At 47.4% G+C, this 27,395-nt stretch overlaps 1 pseudogene; it reads left to right on the top strand.

Annotated features, from left to right (window-relative positions):
• The first annotated feature begins 7 nt into the window (after window positions 1-7).
• LOC115916721 lies at window positions 8-26,709 on the top strand (annotated as a pseudogene).
• The last annotated feature ends 686 nt before the right edge of the window (window positions 26,710-27,395 follow it).

Raw genomic sequence — 27,395 nt, 5'->3', positions numbered from 1 at the left:
CCGGCCAATGGCGGAGCGAGGAGCGGTCACGTGATGGGCGAGGCGGGAAAATGGGGCGGGGTGGGTCACGTGGGTGGGCGGGGCGAATTTAGAAGGAGGCGGGGTCAGTTTATTTAATGAGGGGGGTGTGGTCAGGCCCCCTTTGGCGCGACCACGCCCCTTATACCAAACCACGCCCCCATCTTTGGATGAAGCCACGCCCTCTCGCCAATGCAACTCAGGCCACACCCCTCTGGAACGAGCCACTTGTTATTAGGAAAGGCCACGCCCCTTTATGTCAACCACGCCCCAACTTCTTTATATGAAATGGGGCGTGGCCAGTGAGAGGGTGAGGTGAGGCTGTATGAGGGGGCGGGGCTTGATTGGAGAAGGGGCGTGGTCAATGAAAGCAAGGCCAGGTGTGAAATGGGCGTGGTCATGGCTGGGTGGGCGTGGTCGGGGTGAGGTGGGCGTGGCCAGAAGTGTGTGGGTCTGCTCGAGTGTGAGGTGGGCGTGGTCAGGGAGTGGTGGGCGCGTCCACGTGTGCTGTGGGCGTGGCCAGATGTGCTGTGGGCGTGGCCAGGGATCCAATTCCCCCAGATTGGAGTTGCTGGGCTGGATCCAGGTGTGCCCCGGTGTGATGTGGGCGTGGCCAGACATGATGTGGGCGTGGCCAGGGATCCAGATCCTCCAGAGCGGAGTTCCTGGGGTGGCTCCAATTGGGCACGGGCTGTGCCCAGGTGTGCCCAGGTGTGCCCAGGTGTGATGTGGGCATGGCCAGACATGATGTGGGCGTGGCCAGACATGATGTGGGCGTGGCCAGGGCTCCTCATTGCCCAGACTGGAGCTCCTGGGGGGCATCCCCTGGGGCTGGGGCTGTGCCCAGCTGTGCCCAGCTGTGCCCAGGTGTGCCAGGGATGTGCCCAGCTGTGCCCAGCTGTGCCCGGGTGTGCCAGGTGTGCCCTGCTCAGTGCCAGGTGTGCCCAGGTGTGCCCAGGTGTGCCAGGTGTGCCCTGCTCAGTGCCAGGTGTGCCCAGGTGTGCCAGGGATGTGCCCAGGTGTGCCAGGTGTGCCAGGGATGTGCCCAGGTGTGCCAGGTCTGCCCTGCTCAGTGCCAGGTGTGCCCAGCTGCGCCCAGGTGTGCCCAGCTGTGCCCAGCTGTGCCCTGCTCAGTGCCAGGTGTGCCCAAGTATGCCCAGGTGTGCTAGGGATGTGCCCAGCTGTGCCCAGCTGTGCCCAGCTGTGCCCAGGTGTGCCCAGGTGTGCCAGGGATGTGCCAGGGATGTGCCAGGGATGTGCCAGGGATGTGCCCAGGTGTGCCCAGGTGTGCCCAGGTGTGCCAGGTGTGCCCAGCTGTGCCCAGGTGTGCCCTGCTCAGTGCCAGGTGTGCCCAGCTGTGCCCAGCTGTGCCCAGCTGTGCCCAGGTGTGCCCAGGTGTGCCCAGGTGTGCCGTGCTCAGTGCCAGGTGTGCCCAGGTATGCCCAGGTGTGCCAGGGATGTGCCCAGCTGTGCCCAGGCTGTGCCCAGCTGTGCCCAGGTGTGCCCAGGTGTGCCCTGCTCAGCGCCAGGTGTGCCCAGCTGTGCCCAGGTGTGCCAGGTGTGCCCTGCTCAGCGCCAGGTGTGCCCGCAGTGCCGCGGGGACCTGCTCCCGGGAGGAGCTCGCGAGGCCCAGCGAGTCCACTCGGCGCCGCGAGAGCAGGTAGCAAAAGCTGCTGGGGGAGATCACCCAAAGCAGCCTTAAAAACAGCCCCAAACACCAAAACAGCCAGGCCAATCAGCCTTAAAACAGTCCCAAAAGGGCCCCAAAAGAGCCCCAAAACCCCAAAAAGAGGGCAGCCCCAAGGCACCCAAAACACCCCAAAAACACCCCAAAAACAGCCTTAAAAACAGCCCCAAAACACCCCAAAAACAGCCCCAAAACAGCCCCAAAAACAGCCTTAAAAACAGTCCCAAAACAGCCCCAAAACAGCCCCAAAACACCCCAAAACAGCCCCAAAAAAAACAGCCCCCAAAAACCCCCCAAAACAGCCCCAAAAACAGCCCCCAAAACACCCCAAAAACAGCCCCAAAACACCCCAAAAACAGCCCCAAAAACAAAACAGCCCCCAAAAACAGCCCCCAAAAACAGCCCCAAAACACCCCAAAAACAGCCCCAAAACAGCCCCAAAAACACCCCAAAAAAGCCCCAAAACACCCCAAAAACAGCCCCAAAACACCCCAAAAACAGCCCCAAAACACCCCAAAACAGCCCCAAAACAGCCCCAAAACAGCCCCAAAAACACCCCAAAAACAGCCCCAAAACACCCCAAAACAGCCCCAAAACAGCCCCCCCAAAACAGCCCCAAAAACACCCCAAAACAGCCCCAAAACCCCAAAAACAGCCCCAAAACAGCCCCAAAACAGCCCCAAAACAGCCCCAAAACAGCCCCAAAACACCCCAAAAAAGCCCCAAAACAGCCCCAAAAAAACCCCCAAAACAGCCCCAAAACAGCCCCAAAAAACAGCCCCAAAACAGCCCCCAAAACAGCCCCAAAACACCCCAAAACAGCCCCAAAACAGCCCCCAAAACAGCCCCCAAAACGCCCCAAAAACAGCCCCAAAACAGCCCCAAAACACCCCAAAACAGCCCCCAAAACAGCCCCAAAAACAGCCCCCAAAACAGCCCCAAAACAGCCCCAAAAACACCCCCAAAACAGCCCCCAAAAATGTCCCAAAACAGCCCCAAAACACCCCAAAACCAGCCCCAAAACAGCCCCAAAACAGCCCCAAAACAGCCCCAAAAATGTCCCAAAACAGCCCCCAAAACAGCCCCAAAACAGCCCCAAAAACAGCCCCAAAACAGCCCCAAAACAGCCCCAAAAAGCCCCAAAACAGCCCCAAAACACCCCCAAAACCAGCCCCAAAACAGCCCCCAAAAACAGCCCCAAAACCAGCCCCAAAACAGCCCCAAAACCAGCCCCAAAACAGCCCCCAAAAACAGCCCCAAAAATGCCCCAAAACAGCCCCAAAACAGCCCCAAAACCAGCCCCAAAAAAGCCCCAAAAACAGCCCCAAAAACAGCCCTAAAAACAGCCCCAAAACAGCCCCAAAACAGCCCCAAAAACAGCCCCAAAACAGCCCCAAAAGAGCCCCAAAACACCCCAAAAACAGCCCCAAAAACAGCCCCAAAAAAAGTCCCAAAACTGCCCCAAAACAGCCCCAAAACAGCCCCAAAAACAGCCCCAAAAAAAGTCCCAAAACTGCCCCAAAACAGCCCCAAAAACAGCCCCAAAAATGCCCCAAAACAGCCCCAAAAACAGCCCCAAAAACAGCCCCAAAAACAGCCCCAAAAACAGCCCCAAAAATGTCCCAAAACAGCCCCAAAACACCCCAAAAACAGCCCCAAAAACAGCCCCTAAAAACAGCCCCAAAACAGCCCCAAAAGAGCCCCAAAACACCCCAAAAACAGCCCCAAAAACAGCCCCAAAAAAAGTCCCAAAACTGCCCCAAAACAGCCCCAAAACCAGCCCCAAAACAGCCCCAAAACAGCCCCAAAAATATCCCACAATAGTCCGAGAAATATCCCAAAAATGTCCCAGAAATATCCCAGAAATAACTCAAAACTATTCCACATTTATTCCAAAAATATTCCAAAAATAGCCACAAAATATTCCCCAAAACACGCCAAAAACTCATCCAAAATACCCCAAAAATGCCCCCAAAATACCCCGAAAATATTCCAAAAATATCCCAAATTTATCCCAAAAAAATCGCCAAAAGAATCCCAAAAATATTCCAAATGTATTCCAAAAATATTCCGAAAATATCTCAAAAGTATTTCAAATTTATGCCAAAAGTAGCCCCAAAGTATTTCCCAAAACACACCAAAAACTCATCCAAAATACACCCAAAATAGCCAAAAAAATACCCCCAAAATATCCCAAAAAATCCCAAATTTATCCCCCAAAAAATCTCAAAAGTATTCCAAAAATATCTCAAAAATATCCTGAAAATATCCCCAAAAATAGTTTTAAAATTCCCCAAAATACCCCCCAAAAAATCCCCCAAATTTCCCCCAGATTCCCAAAAATTCTGATTTTTCACCCCCAGATTGCCAAAAATATTCCCCAAAATTCCCCAAAAACATTCCCCAAAATTCCCCAAAAACATTCCCTAAAATTCCCCAAAATTTTCCCCAAAATTCCCCAAAAATATTCCCAAAAATTTCCCCCAAAATTCCCCAATTCAGCCCCAAATTTCCCCCCCGAACTCCCAATTGGGACCCCCAAAATTCCTCAAAAATTCCCCAAAAATCACAAAAATTCCCCCCAAATTCCCATTTTTTTACCCCAAAATTCTGAAAATTTCCCAAATAAATTCCAAAAAATTCACAAAAATCCCCAAAATTCCCAAAAAATCCCCCAAATTTGTGGGAATTTCCAGCAAGACGCTGCAGCGGAACCGCAAGATGGGGATGGGCCGCAAGAAATTCAACATGGACCCAAAAAAGGTGAGATTTGGGAAAATTTGGGGATTTTGGGGAAAATTTGGGAATTTTGGGGATTTTGGGGGAAATTTGGGAATTTTGGGGAAATTTTGGCGAAATTTTGGGTTTTTTTTTTTTTTTGAATTTTCCAGGGAATTTTGGGTGGAATTTTCGGGGGATTTTGGGGAGAATTTTTTTGAATTTTGGGAATTTTCTGAGGAATTTAAGGAAAATTTGGGGGTATTTGGGAATTTCAGGGGAATTTTGGGGAATTTGGTGAGAATTTTGAGGGGAATTTTAAGGAATTTTGGGGAATTTTTGGAAGAATTTGCGTGGGAATTTGGGGAAAATCTCAGCGAATTTTGGGAACATTTGGGGGATTTTTTTTAATTTTCCAGGGAATTTTGGGTGGAATTTTTGGGGAATTTTTTGGGGATTTTCTGGAAAATATTGGAGGATTTTTTTTTGGATTTTGGGGGTAGTTTTTGGGAATTTGGGGAGAAAGTTTTGGGAATTTTTTTTAAATTTTGAGGGGATTTTTCGGGGGAATTTGGGGTGAAATTTTTTGAATTTCAAGGGAATCTGATGGGAATTTTGGGGGTTTTGTGTGGGAATTGTTGGTTTTTTGGGTGGGGGATTTTGAGAATTTTTGTGGATTTTGGGGGGAATTTTTGGGGATTTTGGGTGGGAATTTTTGGGGAATTTTGGGGAATTTGGTGAGAATTGTGAGGGGAATTTTAAGGAATTTTGGGGGAACTTTGGGGCGTTTTGAGGCTCAAAAACGTGAATTTTTACCGATTTTCAGTGTAAAAAAAGCCGATTTTCATGGTAAACAATGGGAATTTGGGGGTTTTTGGGCGGGAATTTTTGGGTTTTTGGGTGGGAATTTTTGGGAATTTTTGGGGGAATTTGGGAATTTTTGGGGGAATTGGGTGTTTCTGCAGGGGATCCAGTTCCTGGTGGAGCAGGAGCTGCTGGCACACGCAGCGGAGGAGACTGGGGGCTGGACGCCCGCTACAAGGGGAGAGGGGCTCAACAAAACCGCCATCGGGGATTACCTGGGGGAGAGGTGCGACTGGGACGGACTGGGAGGGACTGGGAATGGACTGGGATGGACTGGGAGGGACTGGGAGGGACTGGGAGGGACTGGGAATGGACTGGGATGGACTGGGATGGACTGGGAGGGACTGGGAGGGGCTCAACAAAACCGCCATCGGGGATTACCTGGGGGAGAGGTGCGACTGGGACGGACTGGGAGGGACTGGGACAAACTGGGACGGACTGGGACAAACTGGGAGGGGATTGGGAGGGACTGGGAGGGGACTGGGACAAACTGGGATGGACTGGGAGGGGATTGGGAGGGGTTAAAGGAGGACTGGGACAGACTGGGAGAGACAGGGATGGACTGGGAGGGAGTGGGAGGGGTTAAAGGGGGACTGGGAGGGACTGGGACGGATTGGGATGGACTGGGACAAACTGGGATGGACTGGGAGGGACTGGAAGGGAGTGGGTGGAGTTAAAGAGGGACTGGGAGCTACTGGGAGGGACTGGGGAGTGATGATTGACAACCAATGGGCGGGGTTTAGTCCAACATGTGGGTGTGGCCAAGTCTAGATCCATTATGATTGACAAGGGGTGGGCGTGGCCTCTCCAGGCATTGCCCTGTGTGGGCGTGGCTTGTCAGGGATGATTGGCAGGGGCAGGGCTGAGCTGTTAAATGGGTGAATGACAGAGTGGGTGTGGCCAGGGATGATTGACAGGGGCAGGACTGGGCTGCTAAAAGTGTGATTGACAGTGTGGGCGTGGCCAGGGATGATTGACAAGGTGCTGGACTGGGCTGTTGCATATGTGGGCGTGGCCAGGGATGATTGATAGGGACTGGACTGGGCTGGTGCATGGGTGATTGATGGAGTGGGCGTGGCCGGGGGTGATTGACAGCCCGGCCCCGCCCATTAGGGAGGAGTTTAACCTGGGTGTCCTCAGCTGGCTCGAAAGTTCACCGACTTGAACCTGGTGCGACGAGTTCACCGGGGGGCACCTGGACAACCTGGTACACGGGCACTGGGGATGTGGGAACAGCTGAGAACACCTGGGGTGGGGACACCTGGGACACTGGGAACCTGGGACACACACCTGGGGGCACGATGGGGACACACCTGGGCACACCTGGGACACACTGGACACACCTGGGGATGGGACCACACCTGGGCACACCTGGGACACACCTGGGACACACCTGGGGATGATGGGGACACACCTGGGCACACCTGGGGATGATGGGAACACACCTGGGCACACCTGGGTCACACCTGGGGGGGTTTGGGGCACCTGAGAGTGACCTGGGGGGGGCTCTCAGGTGGGTTGGGGATGTCCCAGGTGCGTTTGGTTCAGGTAAGGCCAGGTGTGATTCTTTCCGGAACGTTCCAGGCAGTTCCTGTGGAGTTTCCGGCTGCCGGGGGAGGCGCTGAAGATCGTCGGATGATGGGCGTTGAAGCGTATGCCTGCCTGTGGCGTGTCACCCGGGTACACGTGTTGGGACACCTGCACAGGGTGAGACCTGGCACATGGGTACACCTGGGCACACCCGGGTAATCACTGACACCTGGGACACACCTGCACACCTGGGGTATACACTGGAAACCTGGGCACACCTGGGCCATACCTGTGTACACCGGTACACACCTGGGCACACCTGGGCACCTGTGCACCTGGGACACATGACACATGACACACCTGACTCACACAAACACACCTGGGGGGACACCTGGGACACACCTGGGAATGGCACTGGGAAAGTCACACAAACACATGGGGGTGACACAAGCACACCTGGGTGGAGGACACACCTGTGACCTGTGCACACCTGTACCCGTGTCAAACCGTGTTGCGTGCTGGGTTCCGTGATCATGCTCAACACGAGCCTGCACAACCCTAGCGTTTGACACCTGGGACACACCTGGGCACACGTGGGACACACCTGGGACACCTGGGCACACTGAGCTCAAACACACCTGGGCACACCTGTGCACACTGGGACACACCTGGGCACAACTCAAACAAACACACCTGGGACACACCTGGGCACACCTGGAACACCTGGGACACCTGGGACACACCTGGGACACCTGGGACACACCTGGGGACACCTGGGCACACCTGGGACACACCTGTGACACACTGGGCACCTGGGACACACCTGTGCACACCTGGGACACACCTGTGACACACCTGGGCTCATACAAACACACCTGGGGCACACCTGGGCACACCTGGGACACACCTGGGCACACCTGGTACACACCTGGGACACACCTGGGGCCACACCTGAACTCCCAGAAACACACTTGGGGTGACACAAAGCCACACCTGGGTGGCACAGGGACACAATTGGGTGGGACAGGGACACACCTGTGCCACACCTGTGCACACCTGTGTTACCCGTGTCAGACACGTGTTACGTGCTGTCGTTCGCCGTGATCATGCTCAACACGAGCCTGCACAACCCCAACGTGCGCGACAAGCCCTCGGCCGAGCGCTCCGTGGCCATGAACCGCGGCATCAACGACGGCGGCGACCTGCCCGAGGAGCTGCTCAGGGGTGGGCGGGGCCGGGGGGCGGGGCCGGGCCTGGGGAGAGGATTGGGGGGCGGGGGAAAATGGGGGGGGGGGGGGGGGGGGGGGGGGGGGGGGGGGGGGGGGGGGGAAATTTGGGGAGGAAAAAAAAAGCGCGATTTTGGGGTTAAAAAATGCAGAAATAATTGGGAAAGTTTGGGGGTGGTGGGGGGGGTTTGGGGCGTGGTTTGGTTTAGAGTGGAGGGGTGGTTGGGGCGTGGCCTATGAGGGTGTGGTCTGGGTGGGCGTGGTCACATTTAGGGTGAAATTTGGGGAGAAAAAGGTGAAAAAACAGCGATTTTGGGGTTAAAAATGGAAAAAAATGGGAAAATTTGGGGTGGTTGGGGGGGTTTGGGGCGTGGTTTGGTTTAGATGATTATTGGGGGGCGTGGCCTATGAGGGTGTGGTCTGGGTGGGCGTGGTCACATTTAGGGTGAAATTTGGGGGAGAAAAAGGTAAAAGCGGCGATTTTGGGGTTAAAAGTGTGAAAAAATTGGGAAGTTTTGGGGTGGTTGGGAGGGTTTGGGGCGTGTTTGCTGGTGTGGCTTGGTGTGTGGTTGGGCGCGGGGGTTTTTTGTTTGGGGTGGGTTGGCCGAGAAGTGGATTGGGAGTTGGGGGTGTGGGCCTTAGTTTTTAAAAAAAAGAAAAAAAAAAAAAAAAAAAAAAAAAAAAAAAAAAAAAAAAAAAAAAAAAAAATGTTAGGGTGTGGTCCTTGTGTGTTGTCTGAGTGGGCGTGGTCACCATTAGGGGTGAAATTTGGGGAGAAAAAGGGGAAAAAGCGGTGATTTTGGGGTGGAAAAAATTGGGAAAATTTTGGGGTGGTTGGGGGGATTTGGGGGCGTGGTTTGGTCTAGATGATTATTTGGGGGTGTGGCTTATGAGGGTGTGGTCTGGGTGGGCGTGGTCACCATAGGGGTGAAATTTGGGGAGAAAAAGGCGAAAAAACGGTGATTTTGGGGTTAAAAATGCGAAAAAATTGGGAAAATTTGGGGTGGTTGGGAGGGGTTTGGGGGCGTGGTTTGGTTAAGATGATGAATTGTGGGTGTGGCTTATGAGGGTGTGGTCAGGAGGTGTGGTCTGAGTGGGCGTGGTCACATTTGTGATGAAATTCCCCCCAAAATCCTCAAATGACCCAAAAATCCCCTCAAAATTCTCCCAAATTCCACACAACTTCCCCCAAAATTCCCAAAATTTCCCCAAATTTCCCCCCCAATTCCCAATAATTCCCCCCAAAATCCCCAAAAACTCCACCAAATTCCCACAAAATTCCCAAATTCTTCCCAAATTCCCCCCAAATCCCCAAATTTTCCCCCAAAATTCCCAAAAATTCTCCCCGAATCCCCTTAAGTTCTCCCAAAATTCCCCTGAATTTCCCCAAATCCCAAAAAAAAACCCCCCCCAAACCCCCAAAATTCTCCCCAAAATCCCAATTTTCCTCCCCAAAATCCCAATTTTTCCCCAAAGAATCCCAATTTCCCCACAAAAATCCCCAATTTTTCCCTCAAAAATCCTAATTTCCAAATCCCAAAAATTCTCCCCAAAAAATCCCAATTTTTCCCCCCAAAATCCCCAATTTTTCCCCCCAAAATCCCCAATTTTTCCCCCCGAAAAATCCCAAATTTTCCCCCCAAACCCCGGAATTTTCCCGAATTTGCCGGAATTCGCCCCGAATGGCAGAACCTGTACGAGAGCATCCGCTCGGAGCCCTTCAAGATCCCCGAGGACGACGGCAACGACCTCACGCACACCTTCTTCAACCCCGACCGCGAGGGCTGGCTGCTCAAGCTGGGTAAGCCCCGCCCACCGCGCCCGGGACACGCCCACCTCCCATTGGCCACGCCCTCGCCTGGCCACGCCCAAAAAACCCCGCACAAAAAAACTCAAAATTTCCGATTTTTGGGATTTTTTAGTTTTTATGGAGCTTGAATGTTGTTAGCAGTGGGCGGGGCATGACCGTGACCACGCCCACCTCGCCCGGGCCACGCCCTCACCTGGCCACGCCCAAAAAAAGCCCCGCTCAAAAAACTCAAAATTTCCAATTTTGGGGCTTTTTTTTTGTTTTTATGGGGCTTGAATGTGGTTAGGAGTGGGCGGGGCATGACCCTGGCCACGCCCACCTCGCCTGGGCCACGCCCTCGTCTGGCCACGCCCAAAAAAACCCACTCAAAAAAGTCAAAATTTCCAATTTTGGGGCTTTTTTAGGTTTTATGGGGCTTAAATATGGCTGAAAGTGGGTGGGGCACGTTCTTTGCCACGCCCCCCGCGCCCGGGACACGCCCACCTCCCACTGGCCACGCCCTCGCCTGGCCACGCCCAAAAAACCCCGCTCAAAAACTCAAATTTTCCAATTTTTGGGATTTTTTGTGTTTATGGAGCTTGAATGTGGTTGGGAGTGGGCGGGGCATGACAGTGACCACGCCCACCTCACCTGGGCCACGCCCTCACCTGGCCACGCCCAAAAAACCCCGCTCAAAATACTCAAAATTTCCGATTTTTGGGATTTTTTTGACCTCATGGGGCTTGAATGGCGGTTGGGAGTGGGCGGGGCATGACCGCGACCACGCCCACTGAGGACTGGGACAGACTGGGAGAGACAGGGATGGACTGGGAGGGAGTGGGAGGGGTTAAAGGGGACTGGGAGGACTGGGACGGATTGGGATGGACTGGGACAAACTGGGGAAGAATCTGGGAGGGACCGTGGGAAGGAGGGTGGGAGTTAAAGAGGGACTGGGAGCTACTGGGAGGGACTGGGGAGGATGATTTTGACAACCAATGGGCGGGGTTTAGTCCAACATGTGGGTGTGGCCAAGTCTAGATCCATTATGATTGAAGCCAAGTGGGTGGGCGTGGCTCTCTCCAGGCATTGCCCTGTGTGGGCGGGGTTTGTCAGGGATGATTGGCAGGGGCAGGCTGGATACAGCTGGGTGAATGACAGAGTGGGTGTGGCCAGGATGATTGGACAGGGGCAGGACTGGGCTGCTAAAAGTGTGTGATTGACAAGTGGCCAGGGATGATTGACAAGGTGCTGGACTGGGCTGTTGCATATGTGGGCGGCCAGGGATGATTGGATAGGGACCTGACTGGGCTGGTGGCATGGGTGATTGATGGAGGGGAAGTGTCGTGGGGTGATTGACAGCCCGCCCCGCCCATTAGGGAGGAGTTTAACCTGGGTGTCCTCCACCTCGCGGGACTCAGTGCACGAAGTTCACCCATCTGAACCTGGTGCAGGCGCCAGGTGAGATCACCTGGGGTGTGGGACACCTGGGGACACCCTGGGACACACCTGGGGACCCATGGGGACACACCTGGGACACACCTGGGGACACACCTGGGCACACCTGGGACACACCTGGGACACACCTGGGCACACCTGAGCTCAAACAAACACACCTGGGACACACCTGGGCATCACCTGGGACACACCTGGGCACACCTGAGCTCAAACAAACACACCTGGGATAAAACCCCTAGGCCACCTGGACACAGCTGGCCTGTGGGCGTGGACGACTTGACTCACCTGGGACTCTACCTGGACACACCTGGGACACACCTGGTACTCACACTGAACACAGCTGGGCACACCTGGGCACTTACTCCTGTGCACACCTGGGACTCACCTGGGACACACCTGGGCACACTGGGTACACCTGGGAACACTGGACGTACACCTGGGACACACCGGGCACACCTGGGCACACCTGGGCACACCTGGTACACCTGGTACACCCATGTGGCCCTGGCACACCTGGGACCCACCTGAACTCACAGAAACACCACGTAGAAAGGTGAAAACACACCTGGGTGGCAAAGGGACACAATTGGGGGACAGGGACACACCTGGCCACACCTGTACACACCTGTGTTATTACCCGTGTGACAACCGGGTCGATACATGTGTATTCACACTGCCTGCACAACCCACGGGCGCAGCCCAGTTGCGGACAGTAACCGGCATCCGGGCTTACTGCCCGCATGAGCATCAGCGGCGGGGCCGCGCCTGGGGAGAGAGGAAAGCGCCAGGGGGGCCGAGGGGCCGGGGGGCGGGGGCAAATTGTGGGGAGGAAAAGCTCAAAAACCCACATTTTGGGGTTAAAAATGCAGAAATAATTGGGAAAATTTGGGGTGGTTGGGGAGGGTTGCGGACGTGGTTTGGGGGGTGGGCTGAAGTGGAGGGGGATGGGACTAGGTGTGGTCTGTGTGTGTCTGAGTGGTGGTCACCATAGGGGAGAAATTGGGGAGAAAAAGGCTTAAAAGCTTGGTATTTTGGGGGTTAAAAATGTGAAAAAAAGAGTTTTGGGATAGAGGGGGGTTTGGGGACGTGGGATGGTTTAGATGATTATAGGGCGTGGCACTATGAGGTGTGGTACGGGTGGAGCTAGGGGCACATTTTGGGTGAAATTTGGGAGAACAAAGGCTTTGAACACATTTTGGGGTTAAAAACGTGGAAAAAATTGGGAGAAATTTGGGGGTTTGGGGGGGTTTGTGGGTGTTTGGGATAGATGATATAAGTGTGGCATACTAAGGGAAGACCTGGGGTGCACACCATAGGGAACACTGAGGAGCTCAAAGAAACACACCTGGGGCACTTCTGGGTACACGTGGAAAAAAACTTGGGAAAAACTGGGGGGAGGGCACGTGAACTGGTTTGGTTTAGAAGATACTTGGGGGTGACTATGAAAGCGTGGACCTGGGTGGGACAGGGACAACATTTAGGGTGGGACAGGGAGAAAAATGGGCCAAAACTGTGCATACTTGGGGTTAAAATGCAGAAACTGAAAGTTTGGGGTGGTGGGAGTGGGTTGGGGCTTGTGTGGGTGTGGCTCAAAGGAAAGGCGTGGACAACCTTGAGCGTGTGGCCTAGGGAGTGCCGCGCCGAAGCGCTAGGCTGGAAGAAAAAGCTGACAAATCAACGATTTTGGGGCTGAACCTGCCTGGGAAGAGCTGGCGTGAGGGTGGGTGGGTCCGGGGCGGGGGGCCGGGCCTGGGGAGAGGATTGGCGGGGAAATTTGGGGAGGAAAAACGGAACGAAAACGCGATTTTGGGGTTAAAATGTCAGAAATAATTGGGAAAGATTTGGGGTGGTTGGGAGGGGTTTGGGGGCGTGGTTTGGTTTAGAGTGAGTGCGTTGGGGGTGTGGCCTATGAGGCGTGTGGTCCTGTGGGTGGGCGTGGTCACCATAGGGGTGAAATTTGGGGAGAACAAGGTGAAAAAACGGGTGATTTTGGGGTTAAAAATGGAAAAAAAATGGGAAATTTTGGGGTGGTTGGGGGGATTTGGGGGCGTGGTTTGGTCTAGATGATTATTTGGGGCGTGGCTTATGAGGGTGTGGTCTGGGTGGGCGTGGTCACATTTAGGGTGAAATTTGGGGAGAACAAGGTGAAAAGGCGATTTTGGGGTTAAAAATGTGAAAAAATTGGGAAGTTTTGGGGTGGTTGGGGAGGGGTTTGGGGCGTGGTTTGGGGTGGGTGTGGCCAAGAAGTGGAGTTGGGGGTGTGGCCTATGAGGGTGTGGTCATTGTGTGTTGTCTGAGTGGGTGTGGTCACCATAGGGGTGAAATTTGGGGAGAAAAAAGTGAAAAAACGGCGATTTTGGGGTTAAAAAGTGTGAAAAAATTTGGGAAAATTTGGGGTGGTTGGGAGGGGTTTGTGGGGCGTGGTTTGGTTTAGATGATTATTTGGGGGCGTGGCCTATGAGGGTGTGGTCTGGGTGGGCGTGGTCACATTAAGGGTGAAATTTGGGGAGAAAAAGGCGAAAAAACGGCGATTTTGGGGTTAAAAAGTGGAAAAAATTGGGAAAATTTGGGGTGGTTGGGAGGGGTTTGGGGGCGTGGTTGGGTTAAGATGATGAATTGTGGGTGTGGCTTATGAGGGTGTGGTCAGGGGGTGTGGTCTGAGTGGGCGTGGTCACATTTGTGATGAAATTCCCCCCAAAATCCTCAAATGACCCAAAAATCCCCTCAAAATTCTCCCAAATTCCACACAACTTCCCCCAAAATTCCCAAAATTTCCCCAAATTTCCCCCAATTCCCAATAATTCCCCCCAAAATCCCCAATAACTCCACCAAATTCCCACAAAATTCCCAAATTCTTCCCAAATTCCCCCCAAATCCCCAAATTTTCCCCCAAAATTCCCAAAAATTCTCCCCGAATCCCCTTAAGTTCTCCCAAAATTCCCCTGAATTCCCCCCAAATCCCAAAAAACTCCCCCAAAACCCCCAAAAATTCTCCCAAAATCCCAATTTTCCTCCCCAAAATCCCAATTTTTCCCCCAAGAATCCCAATTTCCCCACAAAAATCCCCAATTTTTCCCTCAAAAATCCTAATTTCCCCCCCAAATCCCAAAAATTCTCCCCCCCAAAAATCCCAATTTTTCCCCCCGAAAAATCCCCAAATTTTCCCCCCAAAACCCCGAATTTTTCCCCGAAAAACCTGGCCGATTCCCAACCCCCGACGACAGCAATTTACCAATTTGCTTCAACCCCGAACGCAGAACCTGCTGCTGGTAAGCCCGCCCACGGCGCCCCTTCAAGATCCCGGGGGGCCGACGGCAACAACCTCACGCATAGTAACCTTCTTCATTTCCGGGATTAGGGCTGGCTGCTGAAGCTGGGTAAGACGCGCGCCGCGCCGGGACCACGCCCACCTCCCCCGGGCCACGCCCTCGCCTGGCCACGCCCAAAAACCCACACAAAAAACTCAAAATTTCCGATTTTTGGGATTTTTTAGGTTTTATGGGGCTTGAATGTGGTTAGAAGTGGGCGGGGCACGTCCGTGACCACGCCCCCTCGCCCGGGCCACGCCCATTCAGCCCATTGGCCACGCCCCGCCCACAAAAGCCCCCGCTCAAAAACTCAAAATTTTCAATTTTTGGGCTTTTTTTGTTTTTATGGGGCTTGAATGTGGTTGGGAGTGGGCGGGGGCATGACACTGACCACGCCCACCTCACCTGGGCCACGCCCCGCCTGGCCACGCCAAAAAACCCACGCCAAAAACTCAAAATTTCCAATTTTGGGGCTTTTTTTGTTTTTATGGGGCTTAAATGTGGCTGAAAGGGAGTGGGCGCGGGCTTGCCACGCCCCCGCGCCCGGGACACGCCCACCTCCCACTGGCCACGCCCTCGCCTGGCCACGCCCAAAAAACCCCACTCAAAAAACTCAAATTTTCCAATTTTGGGTTTTTTTTGTGTTTTATGGGGCTTAAATATGGTTGAAAGTGGGCGGGGCGCTCTGACAGTGCCCCCGCGTCTGGACACGCCTCACCTGGGCCACGCCCTCACCTGGCCACGCCCAAAAACCCCCGCTCAAAATACTCAAAATTTCCGATTTTTGGGATTTTTTTTAGATTTTATGGGGCTTGAATGTGGTTGGGAGTGGGCGGGGCATGACCGTGACCACGCCCACTGCACCTGGGCCATGCCCTCGTCTGGCCACGCCCAAAAAACCCCGCTCAAAAAAGTCAAAATTTCCAATTTTGGGGCTTTTTAGGTTTTATGGGGCTTCAATATGGCTAAAAGTGGGTGGGGCACGTTCTTGACACGCCCCCGCGTCGGACACCTGGGCCCCACGCCCTCACCTGGCCACGCCCAAAAAACCCCGCTCAAAAAACTCAAAATTTCCAATTTTTGGGATTTTTTTTGTTTTTATGGGGCTTGAATGTTGTTAGCAGTGGGCGGGGCATGACCGTGACCACGCCCACCGCACCTGGGCCACGCCCTCGTCTGGCCACGCCCAAAAAACCCCGCTCAAAAAAGTCAAATTTTCCAATTTTTGGGATTTTTTTCATTTTTATGGGGCTTGAATGTGGTTGGGAGTGGGCGGGGCATGACAGTGACCACGCCCACCGCACCTGGGCCACGCCCTCACCTGGCCACGCCCAAAAACCCCGCTCAAAATACTCAAAATTTCCAATTTTTGGGATTTTTTTTGTTTTATTGGGGCTTGAATGTGGTTAGGAGTGGGCGGGGCATGACAGTGACCACGCCCACCTCACCCGGGCCACGCCCTCAGCTGGCCACGCCCAAAAAACCCCGCTCAAAAAACTCAAATTTTCCAATTTTTGGGATTTTTTTTGTTTTTATGGGGCTTGAATGTGGTTAGGAGTGGGCGGGGCATGACCCTGGCCACGCCCACCTCGCCTGGGCCACGCCCTCAGCTGGCCACGCCCCCAAAATCTTACTCAAAATACTGAGAAATTTAAAATTTTGGGGCATTTTTAAAGGTTTTAAATCGCAATTTTCAGGTATTTATTAAAGTTTTATGTGGCTCAAAGTGGGTGGGGCTTGGCCATGGCCACGCCCACCACATTTGGGCCATGCCCTCATCTGGCCACGCCCCCCAAAATCCCAGTGGAAATAGATGAAAATTCCAATTTTGGGGGGTATTTTTTCACCATTTATGGGGTTAATGTAGGTGGGAGAATTCCCTTGGCCACGCCCACCACACCCGAGCCACGCCCACCACACCTGGGCCACACCCACACCTGGCCACGCCCCCAAAATCCCTCTCAAATGACGCCAAAAATTCCAATTTTTAGGGATTTTTTTTTGTTTTATAGGGTTTGAATGTAGCAAAAAGTGGGTGGGGCGTGAGCCTGGCCACGCCCATCTCACCTAGGCCGCGCCCACCACACCTGGGCCACACCCACACCTGGCCACGCCCAAAAATCCCACTCAAAATTACCCCAAAATTCCAAATTTTGGGCATTTTCTGACCATTGATGGGGTTGATGTGGGTGGGACACTCCCTGGCCACGCCCACCTCGCATGGCCACGCCCACCTCTCGTGGCCACGCCCCCTCCCAGTTCCCCCCAGTCTCTCCCAGTTTGGTTTTACTGAATTTTAATGGATTTTTTGTCTTTTTCTTTCTTTTCTTCCCTAAAAATCCCCAAATTCCATGAAATTCTCCCAAAATTCCCCCAAAATCCCCCAAATTCCAAAAAATTCCTCAAATTTCCTCCAAAATTCCCCCAAATTTCCCTCAAAATTCCCCAAATTTCTCAAAATTTTCCCCAAATTCTCCCCAAATTCCCCAAATTCTTCAATTTTTTTCCTCAATTTTTCCCCAAACTCTCCCCAAATCCCCCAAAATTAAAAAAAAATCCCCCAAAATCTCTGCAAATTTTCCCCAAATTTCAAAAAATTCTTCAAATTTCCCCAAATTTCCCCAAATTCCTTCAGGAGGTGAGTGCTGGGGACCCCCCAAAAATTCAAAATTCCCCCCAAAATTCCCCCAAAATCCCCCAAATTTCCCCAAAATTCCCCCAAAATTTCTCCAAATTTCCCCAAATCCCCCAAAATTCCCCCAAAATCCCAAATTTCCCCCAAATTCCTCAAATTCCCCCAAAATTCCGCCCAAAATTTCAATATTTCCAATTTCCCCCTAATCCTTTTCCAAATCCCAAAGAATCTCCCAAAATTTCCCCTGAATTCCCAAAAAAATCTCCCAAAATTCACAAAACTCTCCACAAAAATCCCAAATCTCCCCAATTTCCCCCCAAATTCCCCCCCAAAGAATCTCCAAAAATCCTCTAAAAAATTTCCCAAAATTCCAAAAAAAATTCCCCAAATTTCCCAAAATCTCCCAATTTCCCCAAATTCCCAAAAATCTCCTTAAAAAAATTCCCAAAATTCACCCCAAATTTCCCAAAATCTCCGAATTTCCCCCAAATTCCCAAAAAATCTCCAAAAATCCTCCAAAAATTTCCCAAAATTCCAAAAAAAATCCCCCAAATTTCCCAAAATCTCCCAGATTTCCCCCAAATTCCCAAAACATCCCCAAAATCCCCCCCAAAATTCCCCAAATTTCCCAAAAATCTCCCAAATTTCCCCCAAAATCCACAGAACCCCCCCAAATCCTCCTAAAACCCCCCCAAAATCCCAGATTTTCCCCCAAATTTCCCAAAATCCCCCAAATTTGCCCCAAATCCCCCAGGCGGGCGGGTGAAGACGTGGAAGCGCCGCTGGTTCATCCTGACCGACAACTGCCTCTACTACTTCGAGTACACCACGGTGAGAGCCCCAAAATCCCCCAGATTCACCCCAAAAACCCCAAATTCCGCCTTGGGACCCCAAAAATACCCAAAAACCACCCCAAATTACCCAAAAAACATCCAAAATTCACCCAAAATCCCCCAAAATTCACCCCAAATTACACCCAAAAATCCCAAATCTGCCTCTACTACTTCGAGTACACCACGGTGAGAGCCCCAAAATCCCCCAAATTCACCCCAAAAAACCCAAATTTCACCTTGGGAGCACCAAAATCCTAACAAACACGAAACGGGGCAAAAAGAAAATCACGAAAAAAAACCCAAATCTGCCTCACACGGGAGGCGGGGGGGGGAGACAAAAGGGACAAATTCACAAAAAAAAAAAAAAAAAAAAACAAAAATCTGCCCCAAAAACACTTAAAATTCAAAAAAAAAAAACCCAAATCTGCACTCTACTACTTGGGTCATCCAGGGGAAAAAAAATTCACCCCAAAGATCAGCCCCAAAAAAACATAAAATTAAACCCCAAAAAACCCAAATCTGCCTCTACAGGGGGGAAAATCCCAAATTCCACCTTGGGACCCCAAAAATACCCAAATCCAACCCAAATTATCCCAAAAAACATCCAAAATTCACCCAAAATTCACCCCAAATTCACCCAAAATCCCAAATCTGCCTCTACTGCTTGGAGTGCACCACAGTGAGAGCCCCAAAATCCCCAAATTCACCCCAAAAACCCCAAATTCCACCTTGGGAGCACCAAAATCCCCAAATTCACCCCAAAAATTCCAAATTCCGCCTTGGGAGCCCCAAAATCCCCCAAATCTGCCCCAAAATGCCCAAAAATTCCCAAAATTTCCAAAACAAAAATCCACAAATTTTCCAAAATTCTGGAATTTCAAGCCAAGGAGCGGCGAGGGATTCTCTCTGATGCGGAATTTGCCCCAAAATCCCCCAAATTCTCCAAAAATCCCTCCTGGGATCCCAAATTTCCCAAAAAAACCCCAAATGTTCCCGGAATTCCCCAAAACCTCCCCAAATTCTCCAAAAATCCCCAAATTCCCCCCAAAATTCCCAAATTTTCAGGAGCTGGGAGGGATCATCCCCGAGGTGGAATTTGCGCCAAAATCCCCCGAATTTCCCCCAAAATTCCCAAAACTCCCCCAAATTTCCCCCTAAAATTCTCAAAATTTCCCAAAAAATCCCCAAAATTCCAGAAAGTTTCCCAAAATGTCCCAAAATGTTGGAATTTGCAGGACAAGGAGCCGCGTGGGATCATCCCCCTGGAGAACCTGAGCATCCGCGAGGTCGAGATCCGCGCAAACCGGTGAGAGAGGAAACCCCAAAAAGCACCAAAATTACCCCAAAATGACCCCAAAATCAGCCCAAAAATTGTTCCAAAAAATCACCAAAATCAGCCCCAAAATGACCCCAAAATCAGCCCAAAAATTGTTCCAAAAAATCACCAAAAACCCCAAAATATTCCACCCCAAAATCAGCCCAAAAATCAACTAAAAAGTCCCCAAAATTGGCCCAAAATGATCCCAAAATCATCCAGAAATTATTCCAAAAATCACCAAAATCAGCCCCAAAATATGCCCCAAAAATCGGCTCAAAATCAGCCCAAAAATCAACTAAAAATTACCCCAAAATGACCAAAAATCCTCCAAAAATTATTCCAAAAAATCACCAAAATCAGCCCAAAATATGCCCCAAATAATCGGCCCAAAATCAACCAAAATCAGCCCAAAAATCAGCCCAAAAATTCCCCAAAATTACCCCAAAATTACCCCAAACATCAACTAAAAATTACCCCTAAATGACCCAAAAATCCTCCAAACAATTATTCCAAAAAATCACCAAAATCAGCCCAAAATGCGCCCCAAAAATCGGCCCAAAATCAGCCCAAAAATTCCCCAAAATTACCCCAAAATTACCCCATAAATCAACTAAAAATTACCCCTAAATGACACAAAAATCCTCCAAAAATTATTCCAAAAAATCACCAAAATCAGCCCCAAATTTCCCCAAATTATCAGCCCAAAATCAACCAAAATCAGCCCAAAAATCAGCCCAAAATCGCCCCAAAAATCAACTAAAAATTACCCCAAAATGACCCAAAAATCCTCCAAAAATTATTCCAAAAAATCACCAAAATTAGCCCAAAACATGCCCCAAAAATCACCCCAAAATCAACCAAAATCAGCCCAAAAATCAGCCCAAAATCAGCCCAAAATTACCCCAAAATTACCCCAAAAATCAACTAAAAATTACCCCAAAATGACCCAAAAATCCTCCAAACAATTATTCCAAAAAAGCACCAGAATGAGCCCAAAATGACCCCAAAATCGTCCAAAAATTATTCCAAAAATCACCAAAATCGCCCCAAAATACGCCCCAAAAATCGGCCCAAAATCAGCTCAAAAATTCCCTAAAATTACCGCAAAAAACAACTAAAAATTACTCCAAAATGACCAAAAATCCTCCAAAAAATTATTCCAAAAAATCACCAAAATTAGCCCAAAATACGCCCCAAAAATCAGCCCAAAATCAACGAAAATCAGCCCAAAAATCAGCCCAAAATCGCCCCAAAAATCAACTAAAAATTACACCAAAATGACCAAAAATCCTCCAAAAAATTATTCCAAAAAATCAGCAAAATCTGCCCAAAATCGCCCCAAAAATCAACTAAAAATTACCCCAAAATGACCAAAAATCCTCCAAAAAATTGTTCCAAAAAATCACCAAAATCAGCCCAAAAATCAGCCCAAAATCAGCCCAAAATTACCCCAAAATTGCCCCAAAAATCAACTAAAAATTACCCCTAAATGACCCAAAAATCCTCCAAAAATTGTTCCAAAAAAATCACCAAAATCAGCCCAAAATATGCCCCAAAAATCAGCCCAAAAATTCTCCAAAATTACCGCAAAATCACCCCAAAAATCAGCCCAAAATACGCCCCAAATAATCGGCCCAAAATCAACCAAAATCAGCCCAAAAATCAGCCCAAAAATTCCCCAAAATCAACCCAAAAATACCCCAAACATCAACTAAAAATTACCCCAAAATGACCCAAAAATCCTCCAAACAATTATTCCAAAAAATCACCAGAATGAGCCCAAAATGCCCCCAAAATCGTCCAAAAATTATTCCAAAAATCACCAAAATCAGCCCCAAAATACGCCCCAAAAATCGGCCCAAAATCAGCCCAAAAATTCCCTAAAATTACCCCATAAATCAACTAAAAATTACCCCAAAATGACCCAAAAATCCTCCAAAAATTATTCCAGAAAATCTCCAAAATCAGCCCAAAATACGCCCCAAATAATCAGCCCAAAATCAACCAAAATCAGCCCAAAAATTCCCCAAAATCAGCCCAAAATCAGCCCAAAATTACCCCAAAAATCAACTAAAAATTACCCAAAATGACCCAAAAATCCTCCAAAAAATTATTCCAAAAATTCCCCAAAATCAGCCCCAAATTACCCCAAAAATCAACTAAAAATTACCCCAAAATGACACAAAAGTCCTCCAAAAATTATTCCAAAAAATCGCCAAAATCAGCCCAAAATACGCCCCATAAATCAGCCCAAAATCAGCCCAAAAATTCCCCAAAATCAACCAAAATTACCCCAGAATTACCCCAAAAATCAACTAAAAATTACCCCTAAATGACCCAAAAATCCTCTAAAAAATTGTTCCAAAAAAGCACCAAAATCAGCCCAAAAATTCCCCAAAATCAGCCCCAAATTACCCCAAAAATCAACTAAAAATTACCCCAAAATGACCCAAATATCCTCCAAAAATTATTCCAGAAAATCTCCAAAATCAGCCCAAAATACGCCCCAAATAATCAGCCCAAAATCAACCAAAATCAGCCCAAAAATTCCCCAAAATCAGCCCCAAATTACCCCAAAATAGCCCCAAAAATCAACTAAAAATTACCCAAAATGACCCAAAAATCCTCCAAAAAATTATTCCAGAAAATCACCAAAATCAGCCCAAAATACGCCCCAAATAATCACCCCAAAATCAGCCCAAAAATCAACCCAAAATCAACCAAAATCGCCCCAAAAATCAACTAAAAATTACCCCAAAATGACCAAAAATCCTCCAAAAAATTATTCCAAAAAATCACCAAAATCTGCCCAAAAATCAGCCCAAAATCAGCCCAAAATTACCCCAAAATTACCCCAAAAATCAACTAAAAATTACCCCTAAATGACCCAAAAATCCTCCAAAAATTGTTCCAAAAAATCACCAAAATCAGCCCAAAAATTCCCCAAAATTCCCCAAAATTCCCCCAAATTCCCCCAATTTCTCCCCCAATTCCCCCAAAATTCCTCCAAAATTCCCCAAGAACGCCCCCAAAATTCCCATTTTTCACCCATTTTCCTGCCCTGGTTTTTATCCCATGACTCCCAAATTTTTCCACTTTTTTCCCAAACCGGTCTGTACTGGTCTGTACTGGTTTGTACTGGTTTGTACTGGTTTGTACTGGTCTGTACTGGTCTGTACTGGTTTGTACTGGGTTTTAACCCTTTCCAGACCATTTCAAATTCCCAAATCTCCCCCATTTTCCCCATTTTTCTCCTTTTTTCCTCCATTTTTCTACCGCATTTTTGGTCCCACAACTCCCAATTTTTCCCAAACTGGTTTGTACTGGTTTGTACTGGTTTGTACTGGTTTTTAACCCTTTCCAGACCATTTCAAATTCCCAAATCTCCGTTTTTCCTCCTTTTTCCTTCAATTTTTCCTCCATTTTTCCTCCATTTTTTTTCCATTTTTCCGCCGCATTTTTGATCCCACAACTCCCAGTTTTTCCCAAACTGGTTTGTACTGGTTTTTCTGGTTTTTAACCCTTTCCAGACCATTTTAAGGTCCCAAATCTCCCCATTTTCCCCCATTTTTCCTCCATTTTTCCTCCATTTTTCCTCCATTTTTTCCATTTTTTTCTTCCATTCCGCATTTTTGGTCCCAAAATCCCACGTTTTTCCCAAACTGGTTTTTACTGGTTTTCACTGGTTTTTAACCCTTTCCAGACCATTTTAAGGTCCCAAATCTCCCCGATTTTCCCCTATTTTCCTCCATTTTTCCTCCATTTTTTCTTCCATTTTTCTTCCATTTTTCCGGCGCATTTTTGGTCCCACAACTCCCAGTTTTTCTCAAACTGGTTTGTACTTTTTAACCCTTTCCAGACCATTTTAAGATCCCAAATCTCCCCCATTTCTCCCCTTTTTTCACCGCATTTTTGGTCCCACAACTCCGAGTTTTTCCCAAACTGGTTTGTACTGGTTTGTACTGGTTTTTAACCCTTTCCAGACCATTTCAAATTCCCAAATCTCCCCGATTTTCCCTTAATTTCCTCCATTTTTCCTCCATTTTTCATCCATTTTTCTTCCATTTTTCCGGCGCATTTTTGGTCCCACAACTCCGAGTTTTTCTCAAACTGGTTTGTACTGGTTTTTAACCCTTTCCAGACCATTTTAAGATCCCAAATCTCCCCCATTTCTCCCCTTTTTTCGCCACATTTTTGGTCCCACAACTCCCAGTTTTTCCCAAACTGGTTTGTACTGGTTTGTACTGGTTTTCACTGGTTTTTCCCGAATTTCCCAGCACTGCTTCGAGCTCTACATCCCCAACAACAAGGGGCAGCTGATCAAGGCGTGCAAGACGGAGGCGGACGGGCGGGTGGTGGAGGGGAACCACGTGGTGTACCGCATCTCGGCGCCCACGCGCGAGCAGAAGGACGAGTGGATCAAATCCATCCAGTGAGACGCACAAAAACACCCAAAAATTCACCAAAAAGTCACAAAATAGTCCTAAAAAATTCACAGAAAAAATCACAAAAATTTCACCAAAAATTCACCAAAAAAATCGCAAAAAATCCAGCAAAAAATCGCGAAAAATACACAAAAAAATCACCAAAAAATCACAAAAAATTCAGCAAAAAATCATAAAAATTTCACAAAAAAAATCGCAAAAAATTCACAAAAAATTCACCAAAAAATCATAAAAAATTCGCAAAAAATTCACCGAAAAATTCACCAAAAATTCACAAAAAATTCACCAAAAAATTTCACCAAAAAAAGTCGCAAAAATTTCACAAAAAATCACCAAAAAATTTAACCAAAAATTTCACAAAAAAGTCACCAAAAAAATCACCAAGAAAATGACAAAAAAATAACCAAAAAATTCACAAAAAATTCCCAAAAGGTCACCAAGAAAATCACAAGAATTTCACCAAAAATTCACAAAAAATACACCAAAAATTCACCAAAAATTCCCCCAAAAATCACAAAAATTTCACAAAAAATTTACCAAAAATTCACCAAGAAAATAAAAAAAATTCACAAAAAAATTCGCAAAAAATACACCAAAAATTCACCAAAAAAATCACAAAATTTTCACCAAAATTTCACAAAAAATTCACCAAAAATCACCAAAAAATTCACCAAAAATTCACAAAATAGTCCTAAAAAATTCACCAAAAAAATCACAAAAATTTCACCAAAAATTCACCAAAAAACGCAAAAAAATCAGCAAAAAATCGCGAAAAATACACAAAAAAATCACCAAAAAATCACAAAAAATTCAGCAAAAAATCATAAAAATTTCACAAAAAATCGCAAAAAATTCACAAAAAATTCACCAAAAAATCACAAAAAATTCACCGAAAAATTCACCAAAATTCACAAAAAAATTCACAAAAAATTCACCAAAAAATTTCACCAAAAATTCACAAAAAAATTCACAAAAAATTCACCAAAAATTCACCAAAAAATTTAACCAAAAAATTCACAAAAAAGTCACCAAAAAAATCACCAAGAAAATGACAAAAAAATAACCAAAAAATTCACAAAAAATTCCCAAAAAGTCACCAAGAAAATCACAAGAATTTCACCAAAAATTCACCAAAAATTCCCCAAAAAATTCAAAAATTCACCAAAAATTCCCCAAAAATCACAAAAATTTCACAAAAAATTTACCAAAAATTCACCAAGAAAATAAAAAAAAAATCACAAAAATTTCACCAAAATTTCACAAAAAATTCACCAAAAATCACCAAAAAATTCACGAAAAATTCCCCCAAAATTCACAAAAAATTCGCAAAAAATTCACACAAAAATCACAAAAATGTCACAGAAATCACAAAAAATCCCCAAAAATTCACATAAAATTCACAAAAAATTCACAAAAAATTCACAAAAAAATCACAAAAATGTCTCAAAAAGTCACCAAAAAATTCACAAAAATTTCACCAAAAATTCACCAAAAATTCCCCCAAAAAATCACAAAAATTTCACCAAAAATTCACAAAAATTCACAAAAAAATTCACAAAAATGTCACAAAAATTTTGCAAAAAAAATCACAAAAAAATTCGCAAAAAATTCACCAAAAATCACAAAAAATTCACAAAAAAATCACAAAACATTCACGAAAGAATCCACCAAAAAATCAGCAAAAAAACCCCAAAAAATTCACAAAAAAATCATTAAAAATTCACAACAATTTTAGAAAAAATTCCCAAAAAAATCACCAAAATTTCACCAAAAAATTCACCAAAAAATTCACCCAAAAAATCACAAAAAATTCCCTGAAAAATTCACCAAAAAATTCCCAAAAATTCACCCACAAAATCACCAAAATTTCACCAAAAATTCACCCCCAAAAAAATCACAAAAAATTCTCCAAAAACCACAAAAATTCACAAAAAATCCCCAAAAATTTCACCAAAAAATCACAAAAAATCCACAAAAAATTCACAAAAACTCCCGAATTTCCCCGCAGGGCGGCGGTGAGCGTGGATCCCTTCTACGAGATGCTGGCGGCGCGGAAAAAGCGAATTTCGGTCAAGAAAAAGCCGGAAAATCCCTAAAAAAACGGAAAAATTCCCCAAAAAACCAAAGGGGGCGGGACCCCCGGAATTCCCACCTGGAATCTCCCAAAAATTCCCCCCAAAAAATTTGGGGGAATTTCCTCCAAAATTCCTCCGGACTGGGAAAGGACCAAGAGGCTCCGGGAGCCCCAAAATTCCCAAAATTTCAGCCCCGGGAATCCGAAAATTCCCAAAATTTCCAAAATTTCAGCCCTGGAGTCCCAAAATTCCTCAAATTTCATCATGGGAGCCGCAGAATTCCTAAAAATATCCAAAATTTCACCGCTGGGAATCCAAAAAATTCCCCAAATTTCAGCCTTGGAGCCCCAAAATTCCCCAAATTTTTCCCCCGGATCCCCAAAATTCCCCCCGAAATTTCATCCCTGGAATCTCAGAATTTCCAAAATTCCCTTTGGGAGCCCCAAAATTTCCCCCTGGGAATTCCCAAAATTCCCAAAAATCCCCAAAATTCCCCCCCAAATCCCCAAATTTCTTCCCAAAAATCCCCAAATTTTCTTTGGGAGCCCCAAAATTCCTCCCAGAATTCCACCTGGGAATCCCCGAAAAATCCCCAAAATTTCCAAAAATCCTCCCTGGGAGCCACAAAATTCCCAAAAATCCCCAAAATTCCCCTGAAAATTCCACCTGGGAGCCCTCAAATTCCCTTTGGGAACCCCAAATTCTTCCCCAAAATCCCAAAAAATCCCCCTGAGACCCAAAAATTCCCAAAATTCCTCCCAAAATTCCCTTTGGGAGCCCCAAAATTTCCCCCTTGGGAATCCCCAAATTCCCCAAAAATCCCAAAATTCCCTCCAAAATTCCCAATGGGAATCTCAAAATCCCCCAAAATCCTCCCAAAAATCCCCCCAGGAATCCCAAAATTCCCCAAAATTCCCCAAAAATCCCCCAAATTTGGGAATTTCCCCCCCAGTTTGGGGCTCCAGGGGGTCCCGGCCCCTCCCCCCCCCCCCTTTATTTATGACCCCAAAATAAAAAACCCAAAACTGCGAAAATTCCGGAATTTTCTTTGGGAATTCGGGAGGGGTTGGGGAAATTCTGGGGGGAAATTTTGGGGCAAATTTGGGCCAATTTTGGGGGCATTGGGCAGCGCTGGGAGGGGCCGGGGTTTTTACGGCATTTCCCCTTCCAGCACTGCGCGGTTTTTATTTTGTTTTTCGTTTATTTTTAATTAACTTCATTTTTTTAAATTTTAAGTGATTTAGAATTTCATTTTCATTTTCGTGTTTTTCTAATTTTTTGGAAGCTTTTCATTTTATTATTTTATTATTTTATTTTTTTATTTTGTTTGCTTTTATTTTAATAACTCATCATTTATTAACTCATCATTTATTAAGTCATCAGTTATTAATTCATCATTTATTAATTCATCATTTATTATTTCATCATTTATTAACTCATCATTTATTAATTCGTGATTTATTAACTCATCATTTATTAACTCATCATTTACTA

The sequence above is a fragment of the Camarhynchus parvulus genome, unplaced genomic scaffold (assembly GCF_901933205.1).
Source record: "Camarhynchus parvulus unplaced genomic scaffold, STF_HiC, whole genome shotgun sequence".
Classification (NCBI taxonomy): Eukaryota; Metazoa; Chordata; class Aves; order Passeriformes; family Thraupidae; genus Camarhynchus; species Camarhynchus parvulus.
Note: the sequence above shows the minus strand (reverse complement) of the source record. Positions and strands in the feature narration are given on the sequence as shown.